General features: G+C 43.5%; 1 protein-coding gene across 11 annotated transcripts in view; it reads left to right on the forward strand.

Annotated features, from left to right (window-relative positions):
• The first annotated feature begins 1,456 nt into the window (after positions 1–1,456).
• ZFX (zinc finger protein X-linked) overlaps positions 1,457–19,481 on the forward strand; it is a 61,956-nt gene continuing 43,931 nt past the window's right edge. Inside the window, exons 1-3 of one of the 11 annotated variants that reach the window (XM_074391792.1) lie at positions 1,458–1,758; positions 4,209–4,280; positions 5,667–5,778. The gene's annotated coding sequence lies outside the window, so the exon portion shown is untranslated. Of the gene's footprint in view, positions 1,759–1,928; positions 2,277–2,631; positions 2,650–4,208; positions 4,281–5,666; positions 5,779–12,348; positions 14,007–19,481 lie in introns of those variants that run through there. The other 10 variants (XM_074391791.1, XM_074391799.1, XM_039475523.2 and 7 more) reach the window with 10 other exon arrangements.

Here is a 19,481-nt window from a genome sequence, read left to right on the forward strand (position 1 = left end):
TGTTGCTTACAGTTGCATGGATGATGAAGTGAGGCTCCATTCTTTTTATTTTTATAGAGATGAGGTCTTACCATGTTATCCAGGCTAGTTTTGAACTCCTGGGCTCAAGTGATCCTCCCGCCTTGGCTTCCCAAAGTGCTGTGGTTACAGGGGTTGAGTCAGGGCATCCAGCCTCCATTCTTGCCATACCGCAGCATCAAACTGAGGCTCTTGGAAAGTACTTAAATGCTGGTTATCAATTTTTTGAAATATTAATGTGGGCGGCCGGGCATGGTGGCTCACGCCTGTAATCCTGGCACTTTGGGAGGCTGAGGCGGGGTGGATCACTTGAGGTCAGGAGTTCAAGACCAGACTGGCTGACATGGCGAAATCCCGTCTTCCCTGAAAAAATACAAAAATTAGGCAGGCATTATGGTGCGCGCCTGTAATCCCAGCTACTCGGGAAACTGAGGCAGGAGAATCGCTTGAACCTGGAAGACGGAGGTTGCTGTGGACCGAGCACGGGCTGGAGTAATTTTTTTTTTTTTTAACTCTGTCTCCAAAAAAAAAAAAGAAATATTAATGTGGGCACACAAGCTATTTCTTTTGTGTGCTTCAAACAGCATTGCTTAGTTTCATTTACATTTCTGTGAACGGTATCACAGCCTGATGTAATTTTTATAAACAATGAAGACATGTTTTTACTATTTTTGAAAGGAAATTTAATCGCTTGAAAAAATTCAGACTAAAGCCCGAGAGGAAAATTACCATCCAGTGCATTCTGAGATTTCTTCTTACTCTACTTTTGTTTTTCCTTTTTGAAAGCATTTGTGATTGAGAGATGTCTGAGGAAAGGGACAAATTGCATTCTGGGAGTTTTAAAGAGTTATGTCAGGCCAGTAAAATAAGTGGCCTCTGTATTTAAAGAGATTTCACATCAGTATACTATTTGCTTTATAATTTTTATTTCTTAATTGTTTAAAAATGTCTTTAACATTTAGTGCTGTGTTGAAGGACAGCATGGCAGATTCTGGAATTAATGTAAAGACTCCACTATTTAACTTTTTCCTAGTAACTTTAAAACAGAGTTTGGGTTCCAAGTTCAGCATGGGAAGATAGCATAAACATTTAAACTAAAGTTCAAAATATGCATTTTTGAAGTTGATAAGTGCTGTTTAATCGTTCTCCCCTTCTTTCCCAAGTCTTTCGAAACTTCAAAAGGCTTGTTTAAGCAGTTTGTTAAAAAAAAAAAAAAAAAAATCCATACCCAACTGGGCTCCTATCAAAGAATGTGGAAAATTCATGATTTATGGAACGATGACACCAGACTTACATTTCACAGGCTCCCAAGCTTTGAAACACGGGCACATAGGAAATACACACAGAAAATTCCTGTTCTTTGCAACGTGCGAAACGTTTCAAAATGTAACTTCGCTCATCCCCCTCCCCCATACAAACTAATAAAATCAGTTTGGCTCTCTGACTGCTTATTTTTAAAAAATTAGACGGCTTGGTAGGTGCTCCAGGGATAACCCTTCTCCCCCCACTCCACCTCCCTTCCCGGTTAGACTGGCAAGCCCTTTTTCATTTTATTTAAAAGTTTGTGTTTTTTTTTGTTTTTTAATTTTTTTAAGCGAAGGCAGGGGACGGCGGGGGTTGCTAAATTTATCTTCCTCCCCAGCCACGGGGATGAAGAAAACACATTTACTGCGGGCGGGGGTCTGAGGGCCTGCAAACAACTCGAGCTGGAGTCTCGGCCAAGACCGGCGCGGAGAGGCGGTAGGTCTCCGGGGAGGCCCCCGGGACAAGGTAGGGGGCGGCCGGGCAGCTTGCCTCTCCGCGGGGTCGGCCGACCGCGGCCCCACGCGGGCTTTACGGCCGAGGCGGCGGCAGCGGCGCGTGTGTGGCGGCGGCGGGCGGGAGCGCGGAGGAGGTGGAAAGAAGGGGGGCGCTGTCACGGAGACTCCGGCCGCCGGAGACCCCGCCGCAGCGAGGCCACTGGGCTCCCCGGTCGCGGGGCGGGAACGGAGTTGACCCGGGGCGCCAGGGGGACCCACCGGGCGGAGGAGGGGGCCTGTCTATCCTTCCGCATTTTCCTGGGTCTCTCTCCCGGGCGGTGACGTGACGTGCTGACGGCGGGCCCGTGCCGGGGAGCTGGGCCGCTTTTTGTCAGTTTCGAGCTCGGCCCCTCCTCCCTCCCTCCGCCCGCCCCACCAGCCGGAGCCCGGCCCAGTGCTCCAGAGAAAGGCCGGCCTGCAGCACCCGCCACCGTCGCCGGCCGCCCGCACGCCTGTCCGGTGAGTCCCGGGTGCCGCCGCGGCCGCGGGGCCTAGTGCGCGCACAGCGGCCTGGTCTCGGCCTGGTCGGCGGCCCGCAAGGCGCCCTCGCGCGCTAGGCCGGGCGGCGTGGCGCGCGGCGCCGAGCAGGCCCCGAGGAGGCCGCAGTTAGGCCCGGGGAGGAGCCCGGCTGCCCCGAGCGGCGGCGGAGGCGCGCTCCGTAAGCGGGCGGGGGTTGGGGGAGGGTCGCCCGGTTGTCCCGGAGGCGACCGAGGGGCCCCGGGTCGGCGTCGCGGCCGACCCGGGGCACGGCGCCGGGGTGAGGCCTGGCAAGGAGGCGAAGGCTGCAGGCGTGAGGTGAAGGCCGCAGGCCGGCCGGGCCGATTTTCGCTATGTAAATATCGGCGAGGGGGGGAGGGACGGGGGGGACAAGATGGCGGCGGCTCGGCGGCTGCTGCAGGGGACGATAGAGGGGGTTGCCGGGAGGGGGAGCCGCCATCTTGGAGGCGGTGTCTGGAGAGAAAATTCCGCTACAGCCCGTGAGGGGGGGTGGGAGAGCGGGCGGCGGCGGCGGCGGCAGCGGCGCCGGTGACGGGCCCCGGAGGCTCGGCGCGGCGGCGTGTGCGCGCGGAGGGGCGTGCTCGCTCCCCATGGCGGCCATTGCCCTTGCCGCCATGATGAGCGCTCGGGCTTCAGGCGCTCGGCGGCAGCGCCACCTTCCTGCGTTGCCTCCCGCAGCCCCGTGACTGGCTGCAGTTTCCGTTGCGTTTTAGTTGAGCTGCCGCAGGCGGCTGCTGCCGCCGCCCCGGCGCCGGAACCATTCCGCCCTCAGTACCCCTGGCCCTGCGCCTTTCGCCCGCGCCTGTAGCCACCCGAGGGCACTCGGGGCAGGTGGCATTCCGGACACCTGGGCTCACCAGGGCATACGGGACCCCGGGAAATGTTATTTTTGCTTAAGTCAAATCATATGTGGCTGCTAAGGTGCCTTCGATGCGGTTGTTTTTCCAACAATCCTTGCCGACCCGAGTATCTGAATAAAGAAAGAAAAATAAAGATTGATGGGAAAGTTCTCGCCATCCTTTTGTCCTATAGGGAAAAAAAAATGCCCAACACGAAAGCGGAGGAATAAAATTTTGAATCATTCGTACTCATGTATGTGGAAGCAAATTTATGTATGTGGAAACAAATTTCTTGAAAAACGATTTAAGCGATTAGTGATTTGTTAGCGGTATTTACTTTTTTTTAAATTGAGGAATAAGAAGTGCAGACGTTTTTAATTTCTTATTGGAGGACAGCTTAGTGTGGTGCATATTTATTGTGCATTTGCCTGTCTTGGTATTTCGATCTTTCATTTGTGAAGTTTTAAGGCGGAGTTTCATCCCCTACCGTACTTTTTTGATTGCACACTGTACAACTTTCTTGATAAAACTCGGAGCCCACTGTTAGCGATGCACTGTGCTAGGTGCTTAGAAACATTAAAAAGGTTCTTGTAATGCAGACGGTGGCTGCGAGAAGTCTGATGTTTAGAGGTAGGTGGGGCAAGGTGAAATGCAGTAAAGTGAGAGGTACAGCTAATTACTGGGATTTCCGAGGAAAGCAAGGTTGCTATTGGAGGATCAGGGAGGGAAGGGTTCCTGAAGTATTAATAGGTGGCATTTGGAGAACGTTGCAGAGGGATGGGGAGGACTTTGTTAGGTAGAGGTTGAGGTGGAAAAAGGACGTTTCAAGGGTGAAGCTTCTTCAAAAAAACAGTAAGTATTTGCAATTTGGCAAAAGTGCATGGTGGGGGAGTGGTGGGAATTTAGGCTAGAAAAGTTAGATTGCAGAAGAGCTTGCTTGCCAGGGGTTTTATACTCAATGGGGGAGGCAGCTGGGGTGCCCTCAACTAGAAGAGTGATGGCACACCTGAGCTGCGCCTTGTTATTTACTTATTTATTTTTTATTTTGAGACAGGTTCTTGCTATATTGGGCTCAAGCTGTTCTCCAGCCTCCCACTGCCGTCTGGCCCCTGAGCTGTGCTTTACGGTACTTAGTGGTTCCATTGTACTAGGAAAAGTTTCAAAGAAAAATAAGAGAGTAGTAAATTGATCAGTGTTTTCATTATCAGAACGGTTACAGGAATATTCAGAAATTAAGCAAATTTTTCTACTTTTGGAATGATGTGTCTCTATTAAGACAGCTGTTCCTTTTTTGTATCCTGATTTTTCATCCGAAATCTTTTGCTCAGAGTTTTTACAATTTCTATGGTACGCAAATAGGGAGGGGTTTCTAACATTTCATTTACCTTGGTTGAAAAGTATAGGACTAGTGCTGTGGGTTATTTGATGAAAATGAGAAATTATTCCCTTGGTAATTCTTTTTGCTTTTTGAATGCAATGGCACGATCTTGGCTCACTGCAACCGTCTCCTCCCGGGTTCAAGCGATTCTCCTGCCTCAGCCTCCTGAGTAGCTGGGATTACAGGTGTGCACCACCACGCCCTGCCAAGTTTTGTATTTTTAGTAGAGATGGGGTTTCACCATTTAGGTCAGGCTGGTCTCGAACTCCTGATCTCGTGATCTTCCCACCTCAACCTCCCAGACTGCTGGGATTACAGCTGTGAGCCACTGTGCCCGGCCTCCTGTGGTAACTTTTTAATAAGTCAGTTTTGAAAAGTCTAATTTAGAAGAGCCATTCTTACAAAGGCAGTACCTTCACATGGTCTTTTGCAATTTGTCCTTCCCCTTGGTGAAAGGAACCACCGTTTTGTTTGAGAGGATAACTAAGACTGTTTGCTAAGCCAAATTTTCCTGCTCATGTTTTGATTAATATTTGACTAGATGCATATGTGGGAAATGTGTTTCCTAGAATTTTTTTTTTTTTTTTTTTTTGAGATGGAGTCTCTTTTGTGGCACAATCTCAGCTCACTGCAGCCTCCACCTCCCAGGTTCAAGTGATTCTCCTGCCTCAGCCTCCCAAGTAGCTGGGACTACAGGACCCTGCCACCATGCCTGGCTAATTTTTGTGTTTTTAGTAGAGAAGGGGTTTCATGTTGGCCAGGCTGGTCTTGAACTTCTGACCTCTCGTGATCTGCCTGCCTTGGCCTCCCAAAGTGCTGGGATTACAGGCATGATCCGCCGCGCCCTGCCTGTTGCCTAGAATTTTATGATAGGAACCTTTAGGTGACATGGATACCCATTTTCAGTTTTTCCGTTTTTCTGGGCTGTAACAGGCCATGAGCAACAGTGCTCCATGAAAGGGCTGGAGGGAATGAGAGTCTCATGTTTATTATAAAGGGTATGGTTTAGAAAAGTTCGAGAAACTGCGTTGCATGGGGCTGACTAGAAGTAAGTTGTGAAGGCGGGCTGTGGTTGTTGAGGTGTTAAGGGTAAACATAAACTTAGAAGAACCAGGTGCTTTTATATCTTGACAGCTGGGAAAGACATAGAAGAACTATTAAGAAGATAGAATTGTTTTGCTGCGCAGTACAGCAACAGTGGATGTTCAAGATTTAAGATTAGAGTCAAGTTGTGTGATTAAGACAGGTAAGTGTGTAGTTTAGTTTCCATGAGAAATGGTTAAATACAAAATTATTTTTGCCTGGAAGGGTAGACCTTGAAACTCTGGAAAACTGACTGGAGGAACACCTTCTAACCCAACTACCCTGGATAAATAAGGTGTTAGTTTTAAATTTTGTGTGCTTTTCAGATAGATGCAGATTTCTTTTTTTTTTTAAAAAAGCATGCTCACAAATGCGTTACAGAGTTTTTTTTTCCACATTGCTTTTTGTAAATGCTTACTCTCTAACCCCGTTTAGACTGATGCTGTCACTGATAATCTTATTTATAGTATTTGTGCTTGTGTACACTGGCAATTTCAAACTTTTTTTTCACATTAAACTACTCAAATGGTCCTTGAAATCCCTCACCTTCAGCAAAGATTACCCAATCTTTTACTTCACTGAGAAGGGTAGACGGCCATCTGATAAACAGCCAAGTTTCCCTCCCTTCTGTTTCATACCTTTCTTCTGTCTTCCGCCTAGGCCTTTCTCCTTTTGCCACAGGGGGCTGTTGCAGGAGGGATTGTTCTCACAAGCCCTGCTGTCTGCGCCTGCTGAATCTTCACCCTGGCTGCCTCCTTAGGGATGGTCTGTGATGCCGTCTCTTGCATCATTACCCTTTCTTTACAAATATTCCTAGGTTTGCTCATCTCCCAAAAACCTCACCTGTCTTCTCTTTTCACCCCACTTATTCTTAAATCCAGTATTTTCCAGATTGGGAAACTTGCACAGCATGTTAACAGGTGTGTTATATAAAAGTGTTTGGTGTTTCAGAAACTCTGTGTGCCTTATCTGTCTTCTATGGTGAGATTCCCCTTAATTTAGCATTTAACATATTACATTTTGTCTGTGTGTTTATATTTTTGTCTTCTAAACTGAATATAGAGATAAGTTATCATTTATCTTTGTCTCCAAATAGTACCTGACATATGGACCATTATCTCCAAAAACAATCATTTCCGTCATTGGGTGCAGATAATTTTATGTAATTGAATAGTTTTCAGCTGTTCAAAAATCAGATATCCAGTCTGTGTTTTTTGACCAAGGAATAGACATATTAAGGTACGCTTATCCTATCAGGGTACCAGGTCAAGGAATAACCCCCCTCCTGCTACCCCTTATCTGATTGGAATATGGCCAGCCTATTCTTATTCCTGCCAAATTGTTTTTCCAGACAACGTTTTATAAAATCCAGGTATCTTATAATTGTATTTTACTCAAAGAAAATGTACTTTAAGGAAATTGTGTGGCCTCGAAGTACACAGCCATTAGGTATTAAAAATACATATATTTAAAAAGTTTTATGGAGTATTTTTAAATTACTGAAAATCAAAATTGCCCAGATTTGACAGTTCTTAATATTTTGCTACATTTTTTTTTGTTTTTTTGTTTTTTTTGTTTTTTTTTGTTTTTTGAGACGGAGTTTTGCTCTTGTTACCCAAGCTGGAGTGCAATGGCGCGATCTCGGCTCACCGCAGCCTCCGCCTCCTGGGTTCAGGCAATTCTCCTGCCTCAGCCTCCTGAGTAGCTGGGATTACAGGCACGCACCACCATGCCCAGCTGATTTTTTGTATTTTTAGTAGAGACGGGGTTTCACTATGTTGACCAGGATGGTCTTGATCTGTTGACCTCGTGATCCACCCACCTCGGTCTCCCAAAGTGCTGGGATTACAGGCGTGAGCCACTGCGCCCGGCAATATTTTGCTACATACTTGATTCATGTCTTTTTGTTGTTTAAAGAAATAAAATCTCACTGATTCAATCAAAGGGTACCTCCCCATCCCATTCTGTCTTCTCTTCGCCAGAAGTAACCACTGTGCCAATACGTATGTACCAAAACAATATCAGGTATTGCCTGTGTGTTTAATTTTACATAAACAGTATCATAACCGTGCCTTATATTATTATTTTCACTTAACAGTGTGTTTTTGAGATTTATCCACGTAATGTGTTTATCTAACTCGGCAATTTTCAAAATGTGCTCCAGGGATTCCTGGGCATCCCTGAGATTCTTTCAGGGGGTCCATGAGGTCAGACTGTTTACATAATACTTTTTATTTGCCTTTTTCACCCACATTTTCCTGTGCACTATAGGAATACTGTACAGAGGCTGCATGACATATGATGCCATAATAGATAGAATGCAGAAACACTTATAGGAATCCAGCTGGCTTCCATTAAGCCAGACATGAAAGAGATTTGCAAAAATGTAAAACAGTGCCACTTGTTTTACTATGTTGTTTTTTTTGAAAAATAGTTATTTTAAAGTAAATATGCAGCCATACAAAAGAATGAGATCAGGTCTTTTGTGGAAACATGGATGGAGCTGGAGGCTACTATCTTTAGCAAACTAACACCCAGTAACTGAAAACCAAATACCGAATATTCTCGCTTACAAGCGCTAACTGATGAGAGCTCAAGAACACAAGGAAACAACAGACACTGGGGGTCCACTTTAGGGTGGAGGGTGGGAGCAGGTAGAGGAACAGAAAAGGTAACTATTGGGTACTGGGCTTAAATAACTGGGTGATGAAATAACCTGTACAACAGACCCCGAGTTTACCTATATAAGGAACCTTCACAGTATTCCCAAACCTTAAATAAAAGTTTTAAAAAATAAAATATCTCAACAAAAGAGAAAAAAAGGAACAAAGAAAAAAAGTATATTTGCATACAGTGGGTTTATCATTATGCGCTAATAAGTGCTTTTAAATGTCTCAGTTTTAATTTCTAGTATGATAAAAACATCTATAGCTATAACCCACATAAAAACTCTTGGTGGTCCTTAATTTTTTTTTTTTTAATTGTGGTCCTTAGAGGCCGGGCGCGGTGGCTCACGCCTGTAATCCCAGCACTTTGGGAGGCCGAGGCAGGTGGATCACGAGGTCAAGAGATCGAGACCATCCTGGTCAACATGGTGAAACCCCGTCTCTACTAAAAATACAAAAAATTAGCTGGGCGTGGTGGCATGTGCCTGTAATCCCAGCTACTCAGGAGGCTGAGGCAGGAGAATTGCCTGAACCCACGAGGCAGAGGTTGCGGTGAGCCAAGATCACGCCATTGCACTCCAGCCTGGCTGGGTAACAAGAGCGAAACTCCGTCTCAAAAAAAAAAAAAAAAAAAGAAAAAAAGAAAGAAAATTTTGAGCCGGGCGCGGTGGCTCAAGCCTGTAATCCCAGCACTTTGGGAGGCTGAGGTGGGTGGATCACGAGGTCGAGAGATCGAGACCATCCTGGTCAACATGGTGAAACCCCGTCTCTACTAAAGATACAAAAAATTAGCTGGGCATGGTGGCACGAGCCTGTAATCCCAGCTACTCAGGAGGCTGAGGCAGGAGAATTGCCTGAGCCCAGGAGGCGGAGGTTGCGGTGAGCCGAGATCGCGCCATTGCACTCCAGCCTGGGTAACGAGAGCGAAACTCCGTCTCAAAAAAAAAAAAAAAAAACGCAAAAGAGTCCTGACACCAAGAAGTTTGAAAACTGCTGATCTAGTTCATTCATTTTATTGGTATTTCAGTATATAAATAGACTGTGGCTTATCTATTCTTGGAGGAACTGTGAGGCTGTTTGCAGTTTCTGAATTTCAAACACTACTGCTGTGAACATCGTTATACATGATTTGTCTTTCTTGGGATTATATACCGATAATAGAAGTAGAATTGCTTCATTTAAGAAGTCTGTGCATTGTCAACTTTACTGGGAATTGCCGAAACGCCAAATTGTGTTCTATTTGACACTCCCACCAGCTATGTGATCCCGTTTCTCCAAATCACTGCCAAAGGATTGGATTTTGCAATTTTTTCCCCAATCTGTTGGGTTTTATACTCCTTGCTATTTTCATTTTGCTTTTCTAAATGTAATCTTAGATTACATTTCTAGTAATGAGGTTGACCTTTTCCCCGCATGTATTTATTGGCCATCTGAGTTGCCTATGAATTGCTTGTGCATACCTTTGGTCCATTTTTCTGTTGAATTGTTGCCTCTTCCTTATTGGTATATGGGTTTTATTTATTTATTTTTTTAGACCGAGTCTCCCTCTGTTGCCCAGGCTGGAGTGCAATGGCACAGTCTTGACTCACTGAAGCCTCTGCCTCCCAGGTTCAAGCAATTCTCCTGCCTCAGCCTCTTGAGTAGCTGGGATAACAGATGCTTGCCACCATGCCTGGCTAATTTTTGTATTTTTAGTAGAGATGGGGTTTCACCATGTTGGCCAGGCTGGTGTCAAACTCTTGACTTCAAGTTATCGGCCTGCCTTGGCCACCCAAAGTGCCGGATTGCAGGTATCAGCCACTGTGCCGGGCTGGTTTATGGGTCTTATTTTCTGAATACTAATTTGTGATCATATACACTGAAAATATCTTTTCCTAGTCTGTGGCTTGGCCTTGAGCGCTGTTTATGGAAAGTTTTTTTATGTAGGAATTCTTAATATGATGGTAGCCAGTTTTCTCAATTTTTTTTTTTTTTCATTTATGGCTTCTGTTTTCTTTTATCTTCAATAAATTCTTCCCTTACCCCAAGGTTTTTTTTTTTTTTTTTTTGAGACGGAGTTTTGCTCTTGTTGCCCAGGCTGGAGTGCAATGGCGTGATCTCGGCTCACCGCAACCTCCGCCTCCTGGGTTCAGGCAATTCTCCTGCCTCAGCCTCCTGAGTAGCTGGGATTACAGGCACGCGCCACCATGCCCAGCTAATTTTTTGTATTTTTAGTAGAGACGGGGTTTCGCCATGTTGACCGGGATGGTCTCGATCTCTTGACCTCGTGATCCACCTGCCTCAGCCTCCCAAAGTGCTGGGATTACAGGCTTGAGCCACCGCGCCCGGCTACCCCAAGGTTTTAATGATACAGTGCTTTTTCATCTTTAGGTCATTAATTCACCAGTTTTTTTATGTATTGTGTGATGTAAGGATCTAATATATTTTTCATGTGGTTTTATCAAATAGTTCAGCTTTTCTCCCCACTGATTTATTATGCAACTCCCGAGGTATAGCATATTCCCACATATGTATCTGTTTTTTGTTTCTCTATTTTGTTTTAATTGGTCTGTTTGCCTATATCTCTATACTATCCTGATTTAATAATAATAGCTTTATAATTAAAACTTAATATATATTTTCCTTCAGGATTATTCTAGCTATTTTCCTCCCTTTGCTTATTTTAGGGTCATTTTGTCAATCCCTGTGAAAACTGTTGTTGGATTTTTATATTTGCCTCCAATTTATACAATAAATACATTCATATAGATAAATGCTAAGTAGTAGAGCTGGGATTTAAATCTGGGTATGTGCTGCTACTTTTCATAAAGCTCTTGTACAACTTTTGTTAGATACTGTAATTTTTGTTGTCATTGTGAATAGGATTTTCTTTTAGTTATAATTTCTGTTTAGTTATTGTTCATGTATAGGGATCACTGTTGACTTACACGTACTGTTCATGCAACCTTGCTGAGCCCCTCATATTTCGTAGATTCTGAGGTACACTTTTCCCCCTACATCTTCACGTACCTGAAATCAAAATAGATCTTTGATGGTGTCCTATAATCACTGTTGTCTAGGCAGCAGTCATGATGTAGCTATCATTGCCTGCACATACACAAACTTGGTCAGGGCTCTTCATTTTTTCATCACTTTAAATGAGTATGTGCATTGTTATATTATTATTTCATGCCAAACAATAAAACTGGAGGCCAAAGAAATTGTGAAGTGGATGTCTGCCTTGAAAGAAAATCCCATAAATAATAATGGGTAATTTTAAGAAGTGCTGCATCACCAATACTCTTGTTGGCAGAGGACAATATTGTTAGCAACAGCTGAACAGTTTTGAGTAGAAAAGCAATCCGTAGTAGGACCTTGAATGTGAAGTTGTAGGAATACCTTACCAATTTCTTTTTCTTTTGTATGCACAAGATCTCATAAAAGTCTAAGTCTGAAAGAATTTTCTTGATAATATCATCTAGAATGAAAATCCTAGATAATAAGAAAATACTGTATCAGTTTAATTGGCAGTGTTTTTTTCTTATTAGCGTGTAAAATAAGGGTACAGCTTATTGGTATCTTCAGAGTCAGTGAAGTGTAGTAATAACAGTTCGTAATTCTTTTGTATTTTCTAAATAGTTTTCATGTCTGAATAATATAGTTTTATTTCTTTTCCATTCCTTCTTGCCTCTTACGTCTTGTTCTGGTTTTACTGCATTGACTAATTCTTGTAGTGAAGTGTTCAGTAGATGTATTGATAATGGGCATCCTTTTCTAGGTACTTTAGTGGAGTGCTTCTAATGTTTTATCATTAAATATGGTACTGTAGTGGGCTTTTTTGGGAGGGAGTGCTGATGATTTTTTTTTTTTTTTTTTTTTTTTTTGAGACGGAGTTTCGCTCTTGTTACCCAGGCTGGAGTGCAATGGCGCGATCTCGGCTCACCGCAACCTCCGCCTCCTGGGTTCGGGCAATTCTCCCGCCTCAGCCTCCTGAGTAGCTGGGATTACAGGCACGCGCCACCATGCCCAGCTAATTTTTTGTATTTTTAGTAGAGACGGGGTTTCACTATGTTGACCGGGATGGTCTCGATCTCTCGACCTCGTGATCCACCCACCTCGGCCTCCCAAAGTGCTGGGATTACAGGCTTGAGCCACCGCGCCCGGCCGATTTTTTATTTTTATTTTTTGAGACGGAGTTTTGCTCTTGTTGCCCAGGCTGGAGTGCTATGGCACAGTCTTGGCTCACTGCAACTTCCGCCTCCTGGATTCAAGTGATTCTCCTGCCTCAGCCTCCTGAGTAGCTGAGATTATAGGTGGGCACCACCAGGCCTGGCTAATTTTTGTATTTTTAGAGATGGGGTTTCATGATGTTGGTCAGGCTGGTCTTGAACTCCTGACCTTGTGTTCCGCCCGCCTTGGCCTCCCAAAGTGCTGGGATTATAGATGTGAGCCACTGTGCCCCGCTTTCTTTTTTTTTTTTTCTTTTTTCTCTTCAGATGGAGTCTTACTCTGTTGCCCAGGCTGGAATGCAATGGTGCCATCTCAGCTCACTGCAACCTCTGCCTCCTGGGTTCAAGCCATTCTCCTGCCTCAGCCTCCCATGTAGGATTACAGGCATGTGCCACCATGCCCAGCTATTTTATTTTATTTTATTTTTGTATTTTTAGTAGAGATGGGGTTTCACCATGCTGGCCAGCCTGGATATTTTTTAGATTCAGTTCTCTTTTATCATTTTAGAGTTTCTACCATGAACAAGAGTTTAATGTTGCTAATGCTTTTGCTACATCTATTGGTGTGATGAAGTCCATTAATAGATTTTCTGTTTTTTTTTTTTTAAGACAGGGTTTCACCATGTTGACCAGGCTGGTCTTAAACTCCTGACCTCAGGTGATCCGCCCGCCTCGGCCTCCCAAAGTGCTGAGATTACAGGCGTGAGCCACCAGGCCCGGCAGTTTTGTTTTTGTTTTTGTTTTTTCATTTTGAGATGGAGTCTTGCTCTGTTGCCGAGATGGGAGTGCACGGCTCACTGCAGTCTTGACCTTCTAGGCTCAAGCCATCCTCCCACCTCAGCCTCCCAAGTAGCTGGGACCATAGGCATGTGCCACCATGCTGGGCTGATTTTTAAATTTTTTTGGAGAGACAGGGTCTTGCCATGTTGCACAGGCTGGTCTTGAACTCCTGGTCTCAAGCAATTGCCCTGCCTGGGCCTCCAAAAGAACTGGTGTTACAGGTGTGAGCTATAATAGCGTGGGTCCTAGATTTTCTATTTTAAACTATTTTTGGATTCCTGGATGTTTGCATCTCTTTGTTATTACCATGTACTTTTTCTTTTTTATGTAATCTTGTTTGGATAACAAGGTTATGTCAACCTCTTAAGATGAATTGGGGAGTATTTCTTTTTTTTTTTTTAACAGTTGCTATTTAATAAAGACAATCTGTTTCTCTTTTTGGAGACAGAGTCTCTCTGTCGCCCAGGCTGGAGTGCTGTGGCACGATCTCGGCTCACTGCAACCTCCACCTCTCAGGTTCAAGTGATTCTCCTGCCTCAGACTCTTGAGTAGCTGAGATTACAGGTGTCCGCCACCATGCCTGGCTAATTTTTATATTTTTAGTAGAGATAGGTTCACCATGTTGGTCAGGCTGGTCTCAGACTTCTGACTTCAGGTGATCTGCCTGCCTTGGCCTTCCAAGGTGCTGGAATTACAGGCGTCAGCCACCTCGCCCTGGGACGATCTGTTTCTTAAAAGTAAGAATCCATCTGTGAAATTATTTATGCTTGGTGTCTTCTGTGTGTAAATTTGTGGTTTCTGATTTGTTGATTGTTTCTTTTATGATTATAAGTCTTTTTTTTAGCTGTTCTTGAGGTTTTTTTGGTCATTTAAACAAAATGAACAATTTTTTAGAAAAATAACAAATTTCAAATGCATTATTGTAAAATACAGATTTCCCTGATGACTTTTAAAAACCTAATTTTGTTAGTTCCCTTTTTTCTGATCAGTATTGCCAGTAACTCCCTTTATTATTAGACTTTTAGCATAGTTACTTTTATTGATCCTTTCTATTTCTGCTCCTATTAATATTTTCCTTCTGCTTTATTTGCATTCATTGTGACATTTAAAAATTTAAGTTAGAGGCTTAGCTCATTCATATTTATTCTTTTTTTTATAATATATACAGTAAAAACCAAAACGTTTTCTCTGGGCTATAATTGGATGCTATTTAAAAAAAATGAAATGTAACTTTTTTTTTTTTTTTTGAGATGGAGTTTTGCTCTTGTTACCCATGCTGGAGTGCAATGGCTCGATCTCGGCTCACCACAACCTCCGTCTCCTGGGTTCAGGCAATTCTCCTGCCTCAGCCTCCTGAGTAGCTGGGATTACAGGCACACACCACCATGCCCAGCTAATTTTTTGCATTTTTAATAGAGACGAGGTTTCACCATGTTGACCAGGATGGTCTCGATCTCTTGACCTTGTGATCCACCCGCCTCGGCCTCCCAAAGTGCTGGGATTATAGGCGTGAGCCACCGTGCCCGGCCCAACTTTTTTTTTTTTTGGAGAGGGAGTCTTGCTCAGTTGCCCAGGCTGAATTGCAGTGGTGTGATCTCAGCTCACTGCAACCTCTGCCTCCCAGGTTCAAGCAATTCTCTTACCTCAGCCTCTTGAGTAGCTGGGATTACAGATGTGCACTAGCACACCTGGCTAATTTTTTTTTTTTTTTTTTTTGAGACGGAGTTTCGCTCTTGTTACCCAGGCTGCAGGCTGGAGTGCGATGGCGCGATCTCGGCTCACCGCAACCTCCGCCTCCTGGGTTCAGGCAATTCTCCTGCCTCAGCCTCCTAAGTAGCTGGGATTACAGGCACGTGCCACCATGCCCAGCTAATTTTTTGTATGTTTAGTAGAGACGGGGTTTCACCATGTTGACCAGGATGGTCTCGATCTCTCGACCTCGTGATCCACCCGCCTCGGCCTCCCAAAGTGCTGGGATTACAGGCTTGAGCCACCGCGCCTGGCCACCTGGCTAATTTTTATATTTTTAGTGGAAATGGGCTTTCACTGTGTTAGTCAGGCTGGTCTCAAACTCCTGACCACAGGTGATCTGCCCAGCTCGGCCTCCCAAAGTGCTGGTATTATAGGCATGAGCCACTGCGCCCAGCTGAAATGTAATTGTACATATTTATGGGGTAGAGTGATTATGATACATGTATACAATGTGTAAGTAATGGTCAAATCAGGGTAATTAGCATATCTGTCACCTCAGCATTTGTCATTTTTTTTGTGTTGGGAACATTCAAAATCCTCTTTTCTAGATATTTGAAAATACATAATAAATTTTTTTTTTTTTTTTTTTGAGGCGGAGTTTCGCTCTTGTTACCCAGGCTGGAGTGCAATGGCGCCATCTCGGCTCACCGCAACCTCCGCCTCCTGGGTTCAGGCAATTCTCCTGCCTCAGCCTCCTGAGTAGCTGGGATTACAGGCACGTGCCACCATGCCCAGCTAATTTTTTGTATTTTTAGTAGAGACGGGGTTTCACCATGTTGACCAGGATGGTCTCGATCTCTCGACCTCGTGATCCACCTGCCTCGGCCTCCCAAAGTGCTGGGATTACAGGCTTGAGCCACCGCGCCCGGCTTAATAAATTATTTTTAACTATAATCACTACAGTGCTATGGAACACTAGAACTTACTCCCCCTATTTGGGTGTAATTTTGTATCTGTTAACCAGCCTCTATCCCTGGATGCTATGATTTTTGACATGAATTAGTTTTTGTTATCATTTAGTTCTAAATATGTTGTGATTTCCGTAGTTTTCCTGTTCCCCATTAAAATTATTTAGAACTTTGTATTTCCAGAATTTTTTATTTTTTTTTTATTGGTATTACTGTTACCTCTGTAACATTTATTTCTAATTTTATGATACTATAGTTGGGGAACATTGAGATGCAAAAATCAACTCTTTCTCTATACCAGCAACAAACAGTTTGAAAATCAAATTTGAAAACTAATGTTCTAACATCTGATACCTTGAAATATATCCAACAAAGCATACCAAGACTTTCAGTAAAAACCTTACTAAGAGAAATGAAAGGAGACCTAAATTAATAGAAACAGATAACCATGTTTGTTGGATTGGAAGTGTCAGTATTGTAAAGATGTCAGTTCTCTCTAAATTGATATATCTAGAAATTCATTGCAATCGCAATAAATATCTCAGTAGTGCTGCTGCTGCTGCTGCTTTTTTTTTCTTTTGGGTAGACTAGTTCTCAAATTTATATGGAAAGGCACAGGGCCAAGAATGGCAAAGGCAATCTTGAGAAAAAGTTGGAAGACTTAAACTAACATATATCAACACTTAGTATAAAGCTACAGTGATTAAAATAGTGGGCGCAAAGCCAGATTGACCAGTGGCACAGCATAGAGTCCAAAAGCTGACCTACACATACAAGATCAGCTGATTTAAAGAAAGGTGTATTGGGATTTTGATTGAATGTAGAGAAGTTAATTAAGGGAGAGTTGATACTACTAATCTAACATATTCTTTTTTTTTTTTTAAATTATTTGAGACAGTCTTCCTCTGTCCCCCAGGCTGGAGTGCAGTGACACAAACTTGGCTCGCTGCAACCTCTGCCTTCTGGGTTCAAGTGATTCTTCTGCCTTAGCCTCCTGAGTAGCTGGGATTATTGGTGTGTGCCACCATGCCCGGCTATTTTTGTATCTTTAGTAGAGACAGGGTTTTACCACATTGGCCAGGCTGGTCTTGAACTCCTGACTTCAAGTGATCTGCCTGCCTCAGCCTCCCAAAGTGCTGGGATTATAGCCATGAGCCACTGTGCCTAGCTCTAAATCTAACATATTCAAGAGCAAGATTGCTTTCTCTATTTGTCTTTTTAAAAAAAAAATCCCAAACAGTATAGTGTTGTTTTTTTTTTTTTTTTTTTTTTTTTTGGATACAGAGTCTCTGTCTGTCACCAGGCTGGAGTGCAGTGGCGCAATCTTGGCTCACTACAATATCTGCCTCCTGGGTTCAAATGATTCTCCTGCCTCACCCTCCCAAGTAGCTAGCTGGAATTACAGTTGCCTGCCACCATGTCCGGCTAATTTTTTGTATTTTGGTAAAGACGGGGTTTCACCATGTTGGCCAGATGGTCTGGATCTCCTGACCTCATGATCTGCCCGCCTTGACTTCACGAAGTACTGGGATTACAGGCATGAGCCACGGAGCCCAGCCCACAGTAGAGTTTTTAATTACTCTTGTCAGTGGGATTTTTCATTCTTAAGTGTTACATAAGAAAGCTTTTGTCTTCAAGTGTATTAATTTTGTACCAGCACACCTTATGAATTAATACTGATAATGGTTTTTCAGTTGATTCTTTTGGATTTCCTAGATACAGCATATACAAATAATTTAATTTCCCTTTAATAACAATTGTATCTTGTATTTCATAATCTTACCTAATTGCACTGACTGACAGTTGTCATGCAATCCTATAATAATAGTATAAATGGGCATTTTTGTCTTAATTTTGACTTTAGAGGGAATACTTGGCTTCTAATAATGTTTTACCTTAGGTTTAATAGATGTTTTTTTGTTACAAAGTGATAACTGACATCATTCTCATATCTCAAAACACATGTTCTGATATGAACTGGTTTAAAATTGCATATACTTGAGTATTTTTTAAACAGCTTTGTTGAGATAAAGTTATCAAATCTGCCCTTTAAAATGTACATTTCAGCAGGGCGCAGTGGCTCACGCCTGTAATCCCAGCACTTTGGGAGGCTGAGGTGGGTGGATCATGAGGTCAAGAGATCGAGACCATGCTGGTCAACATGGTGAAACCCCGTCTCTACTTAAAAAAAAAAAAAAAAAAATTAGCTGGGCATGATGGCACGTGCCTGTAATCCCAGCTACTCAGGAGGTTGAGGCAGGAGAATTGCCTGAACCCAGGAGGCGGAGGTTGCGGTGAGCCAAGATCACGCCATTGCACTCCAGCCTGGGTAAAGAGCGAAACTGTCAAAAAAAAAAAAAAAAAAAGTACATTTCAGTGTTTTTTTTTTTTTTTTTTTAAAGTAGATTCGGAGTTCTGTGACTGTCACCACTAACTAGAACATTTTCATCACCCCAAAAAGAAACCCTATACCTACTGGTAATCACTCCTCTCCCCGCTCCCTTCATTCCCTAGCAACCACTAATCTACCTTCTGTCTGTGTGGATTTGCTTGTTCTTGACATTTTATATAAATGGAATCCTATAACATGGTCTTTTTGTATCTGGCTTCTTTCACTTAACATATTGTTTTCAAGGTCATCCATGTTTTAGCATGTATCTGCCCTTCATTCCTATTGTTTCTTTTTTTTTTTGAGATGGAATTTTGGTCTTGTTGCCCAGGCTGGAGTGCAGTGGGGTGATCTTGGCTCACGACAACCTCCACCTCCTGGGTTCAAGCGATTCTCCTGCCTCAGCCTCCTGAGTAGTTGGGATTACAGGCATGTGCCACCATGCCCAGCTAATTTTTGTATTTTTAGTAGAGATGGGATTTCTCTGTGTTGGTCAGGGTGGTCTCAAACTTTTGACCTCAGGTGATCTGCCTGCCTGGGCCTCCCAAAGTCCTGGGATTATGGGTGCGAGCCACCGCGAACGGCCTTTATGGTATTTTTTAACTGTTAAAATATCTATCCCAATTTGACTCAAAAGTTTGCTTTAAATCAAAAGTAGATGTTCCGTTTCAACTTTTCAGCATCTGTTGAGAATATCAGGGGGTTTCTTTTTTGACCTATTAATTTGGGCCATTATTTGGCTCCATCCTTGAATTCTAGAGTACCTATACTGTGGCAAGGTCTGTGTGTGTATATGTCTGTATACATACATGTGCGTGGATGTGTGCTGCTTTTTTGTTTACGTCATGGATCACATTTGCAGATACTTGACTTGGGATTCATTGTAGTTTGCTTGAATTATTTTGGTTAGATTTTGTTTTAAATGGTAAATTAGTGTTATAAAAGGAGTTGAGAAAGCTTTTTTCCTCAATTCAGATAGTTTTGATGAAAGGCAGGGTATGGGGCTCATGCCTGTAATCCTAGCACTTCAGGAGGCTGAGGTGGGAGGATCACTTGAGCCCAGTAGTTCAAGACCAGCTGGGCAACATAGTGAGACTTGGTCTCTATTTAAAAAAAAAAAAAAGCTTTGGGGAAAGACTGGAGCTTTTTGAAAGGGGTAACGT

Source organism: Saimiri boliviensis, chromosome X (genome assembly GCF_048565385.1).
Source record: "Saimiri boliviensis isolate mSaiBol1 chromosome X, mSaiBol1.pri, whole genome shotgun sequence".
NCBI lineage: Eukaryota > Metazoa > Chordata > Mammalia > Primates > Cebidae > Saimiri > Saimiri boliviensis.